At 41.0% G+C, this 15,368-nt stretch overlaps 1 protein-coding gene across 2 annotated transcripts in view; it reads right to left on the bottom strand.

The window, feature by feature from the left end:
• The window catches only part of LOC117136906 (5-hydroxytryptamine receptor 2A), a 55,136-nt gene extending 41,904 nt beyond the window's left edge, over positions 1-13,232 (bottom strand). The window contains exon 1 of one of the 2 annotated variants that reach the window (XM_033298024.1): positions 13,207-13,232. The gene's annotated coding sequence lies outside the window, so the exon portion shown is untranslated. Of the gene's footprint in view, positions 1-12,499; positions 12,846-13,206 lie in introns of those variants that run through there. The other variant, XM_033298023.1, reaches the window with a different exon arrangement.
• Positions 13,233-15,368: the final 2,136 nt, after the last annotated feature.

Raw genomic sequence — 15,368 nt, 5'->3', positions numbered from 1 at the left:
TATTCCAACTATCCGATTCCCTTTGAAGGGATAACGCTACTAGCCTCAATTGGTTAGTGCATTAAGGAAAAACATTAAGGATGCTTAAAATAATGTACAACGAAATTTATTAAATGGTTAAATAAAAGATGTGTTAGGATTGTTTGATCAACTAGTTTGCATTCTTGCAATGCGACATTGAATTGGGATTTCTTTGTATAATGAAATGATTTACTGAAGTCTTGGAAACGGAGGAAATATATGCGCAAAACTTCCGCTTTTCTTTAGTGCATTCCAGTTTCGTTGTGACTTTGCCGGCGATTTCAGCAGTTTCTGTTCCGGCGCTTTTATTTTTAATTGTTTGTTTATTTGCTCGACGTGGTTGAGGGCCATGGACTGTTGGAGAGCCAGGTAGCAGTGTTCTAGGCTTTGGAAAGCTTTGTGGCACTGGCTCGGTTCGGCCGTGCCTGCCCTAAGGCCAAGGCTTAGCATTTGGTTCTGGCTTGGGCACTGATTCACCTGATTATTGTTTTTCTTTTCCTGGTGCCCGGCAAACTGCAATTGTTGCTCGAGCACTTGACTTGACAGATTTAATCGCATTATTATGCAATGCTGGATCGGAAGAGCGGAAACTGGAAGGCAATTAATGCCAGTTGCCAGGACCTTGACCGGGGGTTCCAAGTCCAAGTGCAAGACCGCAGCCAAATAGACTTCATTGTCTGCTTTGGGCAGCGGCGAGTTAAATGGCAAATGTCAGATGGCGGCTTTACTTTGGATCCAAATGGATATACATATGTGTGGGTATGAGTTATACGTGTTTGTGTGAACTGTATACTTAGGCTAAGTGCAGACGATGTGCATTAAGAGCCGCAGCTTGTTACCTGCCGGAGCAATTAACGCTCCAGCAGCAGTAATTACATAAGCAGCATACGTGGGGAGTGCTGAGGAACAGAAATTAATTAAAATGCAATTAATGGGGCTGCCGCCCACTTCAGCTTGTTTCGTTTTAATGGTTTATTTTATGAAATGGCAGTCTTGAGTGCTATGAACAAAAAAATGCAAGCCAAACTCAAATAAAATCTGATGCAAGCTTGCAAATAAAAAACAAAGTAAAGTGGCTCGTACGTTGCGTATACGCCGCGTATACCTTATGCCAAATTCCTACCACATTTTATTTGCATTACTCCACCAGCTGGCTGCCTTTTCCCCGCTCACTCGAGTGCACTTTGCTTAATTGATTATGCTCGAGATGGGAGGGTAAAATGCGAATAAGGTAAACAGTCAAAGTTTTTCCACTAATTCACTCAGGTACGGTGCATTTGGAATCCACGACATGTGAAATAGCTGCTGAAAAGTAATGCTAAATAATAATATTTTACTCGTAGCTTAAATACAACTTTTTAATGAATAAATATGTATATATTTATCATAACCCCTTTGGTATGTTCATTTAAAGTAATCTTTTAAACTCTTAAATAGAATATATACTCAATATTTTGCAGACATTTGAAAGACTACAAAGCTTATCAAGAGGGTTATGCTTATTTTGGCTTATTTATTTCTGATTCACATTTACAGACCAAAGTATTGTTAGAATATATTTCAAAAAAAAACTTTATAACTTTATAGCTTATAGCCGTTTTAAGGGCTTAACAGGTGGACTTTTGGCTTGTCTGTGGGAATTTCGCCAGTCTCTCAGTTTAATTGCAGCAGTTCCCCAGCCTTTTCCAAAGCGGGAAATCTCTCAAAAGACGGCCTGAAAACCATTTGAATCACACACAGAAAAAGGGGCTTAGAGAAAAGGGTTGCGATTGGGGGCTTGGGAAAAATGTATAGGGTGCGGATTGACTTGGGGCTTCCATCATAAACAGCCGTCCCCATTGAAAAGTGGGCGGAGATGGTGGCGTGGTTCGGTTTTTTGGGCATTCAGCCTTTTCTGCTATTATTAAAATGTTTGGCTCATCGTCCTTTTCATCTTTCTCTCTCTCTGTTTGTGTCTCTGTTCGGTTTTCATTATTTTTTTTGTTTAACTGCTGCGTTTATGCCAGGCAAACATGCTTTATGTCTTCTTTGGCTTATGTGTTTGTATATAAAAAAAATATATATATATATCTACAAATCTGTGAGTTTTTCTGCATTACGAGTGCGCGTATTTTGCGTAAACATTTCGGCTTGTGATATTTTCTTCATCCTTTTATTCCGTATGCTCCACTCCAGGGAATCCACTGTGTTTATTTCGCTGTATTTTTCATTTTTTTTTACTTTTTAAGGGCTTCCTTTGATTAGGCGCTCTGTGTGTTCTGTCTGCTGATGTTTTCTCTCAGCTATAGATTATGTGACCGTGGGGATATGTGACTTTTGCCAGTCCCCTCGAATGCTCACTTTCCATCACTGGGGACCATGTGGGGGGACCCCACTCAAGTGGATATTTGCATGGTGCGGAAGTACTTAAAATTAAAAACCGAATTCCTGTCATTCGTGAAATATCTTTGCAAAGAAAAATATCTAAACACTTGGCAAACAATTCGACAAGTCAGCGGCGACATCTTGGAATGCGTTTTTCTCGGTTGGAACAGGTGTGTGTTTTCTCCAGCTCTCCAAGGACCATAAAACGCAATAATAACGCACATGAAGCATATTTTACACATGTCTTTGTCGCATTTATCACAATCAGCATGGGCAAAATGTAGAAGTTAGAGATGTTCCCCAACCGCCGACTGCAAAATACTTAAGCAAACACGTCGCATTTTGTGAACTTTTATTACATTTTTTGCTGCTGCCTAAATGTGTTCGCCAATTGTTTGTCCTGAGTTCCTTCTCCATGCCATTTCACTCTCCGGTAATGTGGCAAAGTTTTAATAACTTGGCCCCTGTGTTCATGCACAGGTGAATAATAAACATGTTGACAGTCATAACGTTCCAAGGGGGCACTGGTTCAACACATGTCAACATGTGACGCCAAATGATATCCTCAGGTGTGTCGAAGGCGAGGCAAGGAAATTGGCGCTCAGGTAAGCGGCCAAGTCAATAACCAAATGGCCTCGGGCTAATCATTGTTGTACTAAATGAATTTATGCGTCGATGATTTTCGTATGAATAATGGGAAAAAAATTGGTGAATTTATTAAGAGGAGGAGGGAAAATAAATATGGTATGCTTTGATTTCAATATTAGCTAAATAATTTTAATGGCGAAAATAGCATTATAAGTGATTGTGTTTATAATTTAAAGTACATAATCAAAATATTTAATTAACTCCGACAGAATTCATAACTTATTTAAAAATATATCAACTTATAATCTATTTGTTCGCTAGAAATTTTCCGGCAGTTAACCGCACATGTGTTTGGTATGCACATATAATATTTCAATGGAACATTCCAGGAATTTGTGAATTGAGTTATTGGATACCTTAGCAAAGCATTGAAACGAAATGGCAGAAACTTGCGCTCACACGTCGTATGAGTAATGTGCATAGCGCAGCTCGCATTCCCGGGCATTGATTGAATGTTAAAGAACCGGTTACGCATGTTTTTCTTACTCTCCTCCTCAACATGACTGAAAAATCAATTGCTTTTGATGGGCGCACACACATCGCTCATACGCAACGTGATCCAGCCATGCCGACAAACGCAATTTGCGATTGCAGCCATCGATGCTGGAGCAACTGAAAATGGATGAATCTCGTCGATGGGCGCAATGCAGTGGCAGATTGATTAGTTGCGTTACCAGGCTACAAGGAAAATGCATGGGGAAATGGGTGAAGAGCGGAATAGGGGGCCGTTAAGGTTAGTGGCAGGCAGGAAAGTGAGAGGCCCGTGCGAATGGTGAAAGCACTTGGAACGCGTAAAGCAATTAACACGCAATTACCATTTCCACTTTGCCATGTCACAGTGTTGACATTTCTCACGATTCATTCTCGCTTTTCCCCGCTTTTCCCAACCGTATATCTATCCTGCATATGGAAGTGCGTGTGTGCAGGGGCGTGGTCTGGGAAATTGTGGGCTGTGAGGGGGCGTAATTGGCAATGTGTCTGCGCGTGAAAACGCTACGACCACGTTGTCGCAATACAATAAAAGAGAGTAAAAAAAAAAAAAATGGCAACAGCGCGGAAAACGCCAGTCACCGAAGGAATAAATGCTCTTTCTTACAGGTATATGAAAGCAATTCAGTTAAAAAGTTCTTTATTTAGCCGGTACTGATAATGACACACATTCATAAGCTTAGATTTAATAAGAAAAGTTTTTTAAAATATTTTCTATATTTTCTGTTGGCTCAATTCACCAATACCCGCTGTGAGAGCAAGCGTTAAAAAAAAAAAAGCGAAACCCGCCGCTGGAGAAGGGGGAAAATGCTTTTGGTTGTAGCTATATGTCAAAGCGAACAGATAACAAATGACAGGACACTTCCTACAGCCATGGCCAAAGCCGAAAAGTGTTGGTCAAAATGATTTGCTGGCAGCGCTTGTGGCCCTGATTGTTTTTGCTGCTCGTTTGCTTAGTTGTCCAACTGAAATCACTCAAATTGTCGCTTGCCTCAATAATTAACATTAATGCGTGCCCCGAATCGCTGGCGTCTGCCAACATAAATAAGTTGGCCAAAAGGCGCTACGCATCTCCGACAATTGCCATCTGCTTGGGTTTCTGTCGACGGAGTGTGGGTATCATCAACAACATGTTTGCTTTTTAATTAATTTGTTTACGCGCAGCAAAATCGAGCCATAATTAACTCAAATGTCTTTCTTTGCCCGCCTGGCGGCGCAATTAAAGCCAAACTTTTGGCCCCACTTTGAAGTCTTAGCCAACTTTACCTGATTGCGACTGGAGTGTCGTAAATTCTGTTTACAAAGGGTAATTTGGGGAGAACTAATCCATAATTCAAAGTTTATTAAAATTATGTTAGATATAGTTATCCGTATGTGTTTATTGGTTTAAAACTTTCTTTAGTTTCATGAAACATCATTTTAGCAATATCAAAAAGGAAAGTAATTCTACATAATACATAAAATTATCACCCTGTTTCGTTAAGCTTACATAATAAAATATTTGCTTACCCATTTAGACGGGTATTTCTATGGTCGATCTATCCTCGTACTTTATTTATCAGCCATAATTTTCGGTGGCAGGCCGTAAAAAAGCAAAAGTTTTGTTGACCATAAAACATCGAAGGGAAAGTTTGTGCATATTTATGTGAATATATATGTATGTACTATATAGAAGTGTGTGTGTGTGTGTGGAAAAGCGTCAAACTGTGCTTCAGCAACAACAATATGGAACGAAGTAAAGTGGATGCTGTTGGTGTAATTTGTGCTTCTAGTTTTGTTAATTTTACGGCTTCGCTCTTACTCTTTCTTGGTGTGAGTGTGTGTGTGCTTTTGTGTGTGTGTGTGAGCCATTAAATTTTGACATATGCTACAGGCAGACATAGCGTATTGCGTCTCACTCTGGCTCACTCTTTTTGGGATTGCAATTTACGAGATCCTTTTTTTTTTGGCCATTTTACATTTGGTAAAACAAACACGTTTCCATTAAAAAGTCTGCGTTTGATGGCAAGCCAAGAAATTCGGTGTATGTAGGATGATGATGAAGATTGTCGGCGGCAAACGGGTGTATAAGCGCATTGGTCCTTTCAATAGGCGTGGCCCACAGAACTCAAGGTCAACCGCTTTGGTACTGGGACTTGTGCCAAATTACGCCAAACAGAAGGGTGGTGCAAAAAAGCACTTTTTGCATACTTGATGCGATGTTGCTGTGCCCCACGAATGAAGAATTGATGAGGGGCTGCAGCACCATCCAATTTTCCCCACCCATTTTGAATTAGCCCCACAAGCTGCGACATGAGATGTCTCTGCATTGATACAAGCAATTACCTTTGGCAACAATTAGTCCTGGATTTGAAATGACCCTGCTCGTGCACCTGTTACAGCGGCAATTAGTCGAATCAATTATATATATATATGTACGCCCGAGTAATTGCCATGGTTTTAGCTGCGCTTTGCCGCAATCGGAGATGCGGAGCGTGGGTCAACGGAGTTTATCTTTAAAGACTGCCTCGAAAAGCAGGCAATGCTTTAAATTATGCATGGAAAATACTAACAAACACGAGCTTCGGCACAAAATACGAATGCAAATCTGTGGGCGGGCAGGTGAGGGAAAAGCGTTGGAAAAACGAAGGAAAAGTGAAGGAAGCTGAGACGTTTGGCAAGTTCAAATCGCAGCAGATCCGTTTTGGAATCTCGTTTTGCAGAGCTTTCACTTTGGCATGCTCCCATTTTGTTGCTGGCCGGAAAATTGGGCACGATGCGAAGTGAATTTATTTATGTCATTTTGCATCTGTGTGCGCCAGTGCTCGTATGTCTGTGTATGTGGGTGTGTGTAGACGATAGCATCCTCAAAAGAGGACTCAGTCGCATTAGAAGCGAGATAAATATTTTGGCCTGGTTAGAGTATTTGTATCATATTTGCCTCCAACTCAAAAGAAATTGGACAAATTTTTGCCTGAGACCCCTGGGGGGACTTATCCTCTACGAGGACATATTACTCCCGTAAAATGCTACGTGAGAATCCCCAGCTCTCCGAGACTCTTGATTGTGGTTTCGTGTTTCTAATTTCGACAAAGCTCAGGTCGTGCTGTTTGCGGTTAAGATAATTCCACTTTCCCAGGAAATTTATACGAAATTAGAAAATTGAATACGCCCAAAATCGGAGTCAAAGCCAGAAGGCGAGGAAAATAAGGCAAAAGAATGGGCGTTGCGGATTGGAAAATTTAATTTGCAACGGCCGAAGAACTTTCTCCACCGACGGGCAAAAGAACGAACAAAAAAGCAGAAGGAAAATGGTTTGAAAAAAGCGAATAAAAAAAGGAAAAACAAAATCAACTGACAAATCTGCACACAATACGAGGACATTGTCATCCTGCTCATTGCTCGCCTTTTCTCCATTTGCCTCAATTTCCCACCGCCTCTGTCCGGGAAACCCGCCTTGGCTTATTGCTTGAGGTTTTTCCTCCTTGGCTCCTTTTTTCGTTTTGCGGGTTTTAAAGGGCCGTCTTAGCCGTCGCTTGCTTTTGGCCATCTCCGACTGTTGCCGCTCCTTTTGTTCTGGCATTCGTTCTCATTTGGCCAATTTTTTCCACGGCTTTCCTGCTCTGTTGACGTGGATGCTGCCGTGCTAAACCAAATTTCAATTATTTTGTTTGTTGCCATTTTCATTACGTTTCGCTTTCATAGTCGCCGCCTGTCAGCGTGTAACAATGCGTCGAGCGGCAACTTCAAGAAGCAGGGCCACAAAAATGGAACGAAAAATGGAAAATTGCTTATAATGCAAACACTCGCTATCACACACAGACGAACATAAACTGGCCATAGCAGTCACAATGTGGAGCGGCCATTGTCCGCAGCTAGAACCCTTGCGACCGCCTCTGGCATCCATTCCTGCCGGCCACCCACCGCAACACACCACCCACCCATCGTCCTTTCTATCCACCATATTTTGCGGTTTTGTTTCGCGCTATTTTGCGAAGGCAGCGCCCCTTTAAGCGACATTAAACTGTTCCAGTGACATAATGAACTGGCCATTGCACGGTGGAAAAATCGCACTTGAGTGGGTAATTAAGTGCCGCTAATCGACTTTCCATATGTCCTGCTTGCAAAAATTCCTTTTTATAGACAGCTGATAAGTGTTATTCATGCAATTGCTAATTTTTAAATTTCTAGAATATTACGTTGAAAATAGAAATGTCAATGATCAATGATCATATGCATTTAACTTAAAATCTGAACCTATCAATATATTATTTCTAATTTTTTCGAAATGTAATTCGGGTTTTCTCCCAGTGCATTAGCTAGCACTATTTGCTGCAGGAACAGCAGCAGGACCATCGATGCGTGTAGCCTGTGCTTTGATGTGTATGTGTGTTTGGGTGTGGGGGTGCCATGGGTTCCACCATGTCCTCCGTGTCCTGGCAGCACTCTGCTACCCCTGTCAAATGCAGCCTTTTGTGTACATTTCGCTGGCTTTGCTGCCATCTCGCTTTCAATTCAGTTCTATATGCTGTTGCCTTTTTGTTTTTCTATTTCGCATTTTTTTTTCATGACAGATATACGCGGCTCCTAGGCCAATTCGGTTTGGTATGAGACATGCTTAAAATACCAGACTTGTTCTCGAATTGAAACTTGATTATGTACCCACAGACAGAGGGATATCTGCCCCTCTGGCATTATCTTTGCATCCTTAGTCCGGGGTGCTCTGTCCATTTCATTTGGCCCAGCAACATCGCGCTTGGCTGCATTGTAAATATTTTGCTTAGCCGGGCTTTGACACCAGCTGACACGCAAACGCCGTGGCAAAATATAAATAAGTCGCCACTGCCACTCTGATAAACTAAGCTTCTGGTGTATATAAGCATAGATACGTATATATATATATATGGGGGGTCCTCTTTAAAGTCAGTCACTTGGACTTGTCTGAAATGCGAAGAGCTCGCTTTTATGGCATAGTGATGTAGATTCTGCTTGGACTTTACTCTGAGCATACTTAAGCTTCACTCTAAATTTTTGTGGCACGACTGCATCATTCTTCTCTGTTATCTCTGGTATAAGTATTTAGTCTGATATGATGTTTAACCTCCTTCAAATGAAAGTCATCAAATAGCAAATTGACCAGACGAAATAGAAAAATACAAAAATATAAAGCAGTTTAATATGTAGTATTATATCTGCGAGATATTTCAGTTATTGACTGCAATTATTGGTAACAATGGCTTAAGCCACGGTTCCATTGTTGCTATGCTGACAATAGAAAATGTTTCGACCCCAAATTGGTCAAAATTCGAGACTACACAAAACAGCTAAGCTAAGAACCCGAGTGCTCCAATTTTCGCCCTTCTGTCAAAGGTTGAAAATATATTTCTGCTCTCGATACCCGCTGGAATTTAATATTGTTCTCTCCACTTATAGTCGGTTTGAATACAAATTCGCATTCTAGTGTCAGCCGAGTTTGCTTTGCACTGCTATGCTGACAGCTGCCTTTCAAATGCAAAATATATTACCAGTTTGCTTTTTATTTGAATTCTAGTTGGCCCTTTTTTTATGGCATCGCTTGTGCTGCATTTTGCCGATGCTGGACTTTGGCGAAAACGTTTCTTCTGCAAATGTGTTTTTAATGAAGCCTTTTAGCCAGTCAGTTGGGCAGCCTAATAAAGACTGAATGACACAGACCCCCACCCACAAGTTCCACCTTTCCAAGTGACGGCCTGTCGTCAGGTCGTCAGAGTTCTTAGCCTTGCTTTTCCTCATTTTTCCCTCGATTTTCCTGCGATATTCCCCTTTCCGGCGCTTTAATGGGCTTTCGCCGTTTGCCACCGTTTGCTTTTCCCTTTTCAATAAATCGCAAATGGCAATGTGTCCCCTCGAAAGTCTCGAAAATAAGAAGGCGAATCCTTGACGGGCCAAGTTTATGCAAAGTAGCTTTTAATATGTTTACGACTAAACATTTTTCGGCTGCTGCCGGTTACGCATCAGGTTAATGTCTACTCTTCGTCTCGCTTCAGCGAACATTCCCAGTCCTTCGAGTCCTTTCAGTCCTTTCCCCTTTATTGCACAATTTTTTAATAATTCCTGCCCCCTTTTAAAGGCAGAAATATTAAACTTTACTGCTGCGGCCGCACATTTCCCCGGTTGGCGCAGCCATTTCATTGTAAATTATTTCACCGTAGCCGACTCAAAGTTGAAGTGGCTTTCACATTAAAATGGAACGCTGGCGAAAATTAAATGTTAATGGAGTCGGATGTAGCCGCGCAAATATATATCTTGTAGAATTTTTAGGTACACAATCTACACAGACCACCCGAACCCAAAAAAAAAAAAACGGTTGACAGTTCCATTTCCATTTGCAAAACTTCCAGCAATTTTGTTGTTTTTTGAAATTAATTAACATTTAAGCTGCTTAAAAGTTTCTGGGTCAGTGCCGAATTTAATATTAAACAATTCCAAGACTGGATGGAGCAAGACTTAGGCTAAGCACTTCTCGCTACTTTTGGACAGCAAGGAAGTGGATGGCGGTGGCGGATTTCTTCTGAATTTTTCGAAGCGGATAATGCGGCGTATGCGTAATTTGCCGCTGGTCAAACAAATGGCTGGCACAATTGTTTAATTTATGCCACAGCACGTTGTTGGCCGCTGCTGAGTTCATTTGATGGCTGCGGGGGATTAATGCAGCTCACCGACTGACTCATAAAACTCGGCTCATTGCCGCAGTCGACGCCCAAATGTAGGCAATAAAAAATTTTAAACCCTAAATTATGCACAGTGAGAGTAGAGAGATGCCGGCCCCGAAGGGCCTGTGCATTAGATTTGTGACCCAGAAGCCGGCCAAAGTTTCAAACATTGTTCGCATAATATGGGGAAAGTTGCACATAAAAGAAGTCGCAGCCGGGGACTGCTCATATTGGGACATAAACATGGAGCTGGAGAGCGGAACGTGCCACTTTGCCACTTGATGATGAATGAAACACCTCGGGCATGTGTGTGCCTCGTTGACTGTGGTTTATATTTGGGATCCAGCTTGGGTTAAGTTCTCGCACGCTCTACGCTCTTTATGGGGCTCACTACTTTGAGCCACGGCTTCACTGGATACGTTAATCTTATTTGCCATTGGGAGAACAAGTGCACAGCAAAAAATTGAGTTAGATATACAAAATAAATAAATGAAAGTTCTCCCAATTAAGAAGTTTAATTTTTAGATATTATAAAAGTCGAAAGAAATTACACCAGAAACTGCTAATATTTATTTCGATTAGGTCTGTTTTTTTTCAGTGCTTGTTGCGTGTGCGTAAATAAAAGTAACAAATGTCGCCCAGAAAAACTTAGCGCCAAAGGCGCATATTTTGTCTAAGAAAAGCATGCCGGGGATTTTCCCAAACTCTCGGTAAAATCGAGCCAAGAAGCAGATTTCCGGAACGCGTGTGTGTGTGTGTGTTGGCCAAGTTTTGGTGCGTGAATTGAATGCAAAACTCGAAAGTTAAATAATGCACGCTTCGTAGGCAGGCGTCTTTTTTTTTGTCAGTCTCTTAAATTTAATTAAAGAGACAACCGGAGCAAATGCGATTACATCACAGAAAACTTTCAACTTTTGGGCCAAAGAAACGGGACCGAGAACTGCCAAAAGTGATTTCCACAGTTTGAAGGATTAGCAGGGAGCAGCTTAGGGGCCACAACCACATCCACATCCACATTCACATTCATATCCGCATCCACATCCTTGAGCTGCTGAGCCTCAGCCGGCCCGACAATCTGGATCTTCGCCTGCAGCTGTCACTGGCTCACATAAATCTAAACATTCTGATGTTCTACACGCTGGCTGGCATGTCAGAAGCCTCCCGCAGCCTGCGAGCCAGGTGAGTGACTACCTGTCCAACCCAATGCCCCTCAGTTCTCCTCCGGACTCGCACCCTGGCGGAAGAAACTGGATGGGCGTCGGTGGGATGAGCCTGGATGGCTCTAGAACAACATATCTTTGCATACTTGATGGCGCATAATGGTGCAAAAAATTGTTTACATGCATAGAGCAACAGAAAATGTTTTGCATTTACATAATTTTTGACTTTTCAAGTCGCAGCGCATTTTTTCGTAATTTCACCATGTTGGCCTGTGCAATTTTGTGAACCGTGAGAATAATGGGAAAATTTCGTGAAATGAATGCTTCCCTCTCCCCCCACCAGCGACTGCCAATCAAATATGTATGGAAATTCTCCAGGCAACAATTTAAATCCATCCAGTGATGGACGAAATTAGACAGAGGGCCAATGAATCAGCGAAACCATTTTTATATCATTTAATGAGCAAATATCTATTTTGTGAGCAGAGGTTTCATTGCAAATGATTCAGTTATATTTGCTTAAATGCATAGATCTTCCTGGAATTTGGCTGGCTTGTTTTGATTTTATTTTGATAAAGTTTTCTAGTTTCATGACAACTACTTCAACTTTTAGTTTTCATGTTGTTTTGCATATTAAAGAAGTAAACTTTCAACGTTCCTCCTTAATTTTCTAGACAAACTTAAATATTGCAGCCAACAAATTATTTAACGAATTATTCTTTATATATTCATATGCATACTAAGACCATTTAATTCAATGAATAATTATACTTTTTTGACAAGCTCGTTGCCACATTCAAGTAGCCGCTCATTATTAATTGTCAGTAAAATGTTTTCTCTTAATTATTTTTTTTTATTATCTATTACAAATACTTTTGGATTATTACATTATTTTCATAATATAATGAGCTTGGTAACTGCAAGCTGCGTTGCATTTTATTCCGACAAATTAAACACTGCCATGAAATTAGTTTTCATCTAATTAAACATATAATTTCCATGCCCGAAACATTTACTATGCCAGCTTTGTACATTTTTAAATTAGGACACTTGAACGCATCACAAAAATAATGTTTTATAAATCCCGCCCTGCATTTTTAGTTAAAATAAATATTTTCTTTTATCTATTTTCAACTACTTACGTACATTTAAAAGTTTTTTTATCGCGTTCAAATCAATTTTTCTCTATTCTCTGGTATTTTTTTGTGAATTTTTCGCTGCCTTTTGCTGGCATTGGCATTAATTGAAAATGCCGCCAAAACTTTGTTTGCACCAAGCTCATGCTTCACACGCGCGCTGATAAGAGCGTTTAAAGTTGGCCAACACACACACACAGACACCACTACCACCAACGCCGCACACGGACACTGATTACTGATACTGATTGGGCCCACACACACACAGGGCCAAAATGGTCAGAAGTGGCAAACGCGAGTCAGTCGCTTGGCCAGTGAGCTGATGCCATTGCCAAGATGATGCGAATGTACGTCCAGTTGCGCGCTGTGCCATCGACAAACTGATGATAAACGAAAACTTTTTATCAGCAGCAAGCGTCCTGCGGCGCGACGTCAGCAGGAGCGCCCGAACATGTTGTTTTGGTTCGGTCGTATAAGAGTTGCATATGCGAGTTCGATGCAAACTGCTATGCTTTAAACGAAAAAAAAGAGAAACAGCCTGGGTTTACTCTCTCTTATTTTCGCTAAATGCGCGCTCTTATAATTTTTTGTTGGGATAGGCTCAGAGGCCAAACGATTTTAGAAATTATATGTTTGATTTTTAGTTTAGAAAGTATCTGAATAATACATTTTCCCAATTACTGGATAATTAACTATTGTAGTGATACTGATACTTACCACCAATTTTGTATTTTTAATTTTCCCTTAAACGGAATTTCTTATGTATATTTCTTAGTTTGTTATAAAATTTAAAATTTCATGCAAAATTCGTACATATGTTGGCGAACAATTCAATGTGACATATGTTGAAAATAAATCCAAACTATAAACTACAAAAAAACACAATGAGCGAGCCAAATATCAGCTCAAACGAGCCCTAATTGCTCTGCACAAATAATGTGTGTTAGATTGTATTCAAAAAGTAGTCGGAATAAATAAACTGAAATTGTCTATTTGGTTAAATGAATTGCCCGCTAGCTAGTGCATTTTAAATACCCACTGTCTAATTAAGTTCAACGCCACTCACAGACTTTGGCACTGTATTTCACTTCCGTTTTCGGTTCGCTCGGCTCTCCAGTTTTTCCACCCGCCTTTCCCGTGAGCTAATGGCCAATAACTTATTCATAATTATGCATTTCCCATTTTCGCTTTTATCTTTCGCTTCGTTTATTTGGCATTTCCTAGCTCTTCGCCAACCAGTGTGCTGGCCAAAAAATATTCAAGACGAGAAGGAAAAATAGTTTTTATTTTTTCGAGAGCGTGCTCCCAGTTCGCCGTTGATGATTAATCAATTATGGCCAAGCTGTCAGAATCGCAAACAGAAGTTGCAAAATAGAAACATGAGAAAAAAACAAGAAAAACAGAAAATGTAATCAAAATTTCAGCGCTGGCAGATCCAATAATAAATCGAGGGCCAAAGCAAATAATGAATTTATTTGCCGCTTTTCATGTGTTCAATATCTGCTTTTGGCCACCCGATTTCACGCCGGATCATTGGCCATTAAAAGGCTTTGACATGAATGAAGAGAGACGGCATGCAAGCGAAATGAAAGAGACGGAGGCCAGTTGATGGAGCCGGACCATTGAAAAATGCATAATCACCTGCCTCGAGGCCAAAAGAGTAGGTTGCGAAAATTTAATTTGTTGTAATTTGCAGCTCCGACGGCAACGGAAAAGCTGTGCGGAAAATGTGCACGGCAAAAAAAACGGTAGCTGGCCATCTTTGTGAGTGACAAATTAAAATGCACTTAGCGCACACCTAAAATAAAAGCGAAAAAATGGCTTAAAAGTTGTCAGCCAACTTTCTCAATCTGCCTGCGGTCATTCTGCAGGTTTAAGGAACATGGTTATAATAAACGGAGTGGGCAACATGACGTGACTTAAGCGTTTTCCCGCCTGCAACTTGACATATTATCTTATTGAATTAGGCAAGAATTGGCAAGAACAGACAGATTTTAGCCTTTATAACAAAGGAGTGGCGAGAAAGTCCGTGGCGACAATCTCTTAATCTTTATTAGGGGAAAAAACACCTGCGAGTAAGTTCAGATGGTCCGAGGCAAATGGAGCATTACAACCACTTTGAACCATAAAATCTCATTGTGTGAATATTAATAATAATCATTTCTAATAAACAATAAAGATTCCACTTATCTGCAGCTTTAAGACATCTCTACTTTGCCCGCATTTAAATGTTCTGCCATTGTCCACTGCCAGCCACTGAAATTGAGTTGTGAATGTTTGGTGGGGAGGGGGAAAGTAAGCCAGTCGATGGCATTATTGTCTCCAGAGTTTCAGCTGGGTACAGTAAATAATGCTTAGTAGTTGGCCAAGCCACATTGATGATCCTTGTTTATGCATGCAAATCGTGAGCGTTTTCCTCAATTCAAATTGCTGAGCTTAGCCACCATCAACTATGATTTGTTCAATAAGCATTCGTTGGTAGCTTGTGTACCTCGTAGGCATTGGCCACTGTGCATCGTAATTGCCCTGGAAAATTGAATTTCCACGGAGGCAGCGTCGGCTTGACAACACTGTGGTCATCTGGCAGTACCCCGTGCTCCCAGCCACTGCCTTCCATCCTGGCATTAGGATTAATCAGCAGACTTGACATTTAATTGTTGCTCTCACTGGACGCCCAAGAAAAGGGGCAATGGGGGTCAGTTGAGTGCCAGGCTGGCTAGTTCATCATTTGCCGACTTCATGGGCGGGGCCAGATTAACTTTATGACTAAGGCGACTACTTGAAAATGGCTTGATGCACTACTTATACCTATTAATCGTAGAGTAGAGGGGTATACTAAATGCTGTGAATTGCTTGTAACACTTTTCGACCATAGATAT

The sequence above is a fragment of the Drosophila mauritiana genome, chromosome 2R, assembly GCF_004382145.1.
Source record: "Drosophila mauritiana strain mau12 chromosome 2R, ASM438214v1, whole genome shotgun sequence".
In the NCBI taxonomy this organism is placed as follows: domain Eukaryota; kingdom Metazoa; phylum Arthropoda; class Insecta; order Diptera; family Drosophilidae; genus Drosophila; species Drosophila mauritiana.
Note: the sequence above shows the minus strand (reverse complement) of the source record. Positions and strands in the feature narration are given on the sequence as shown.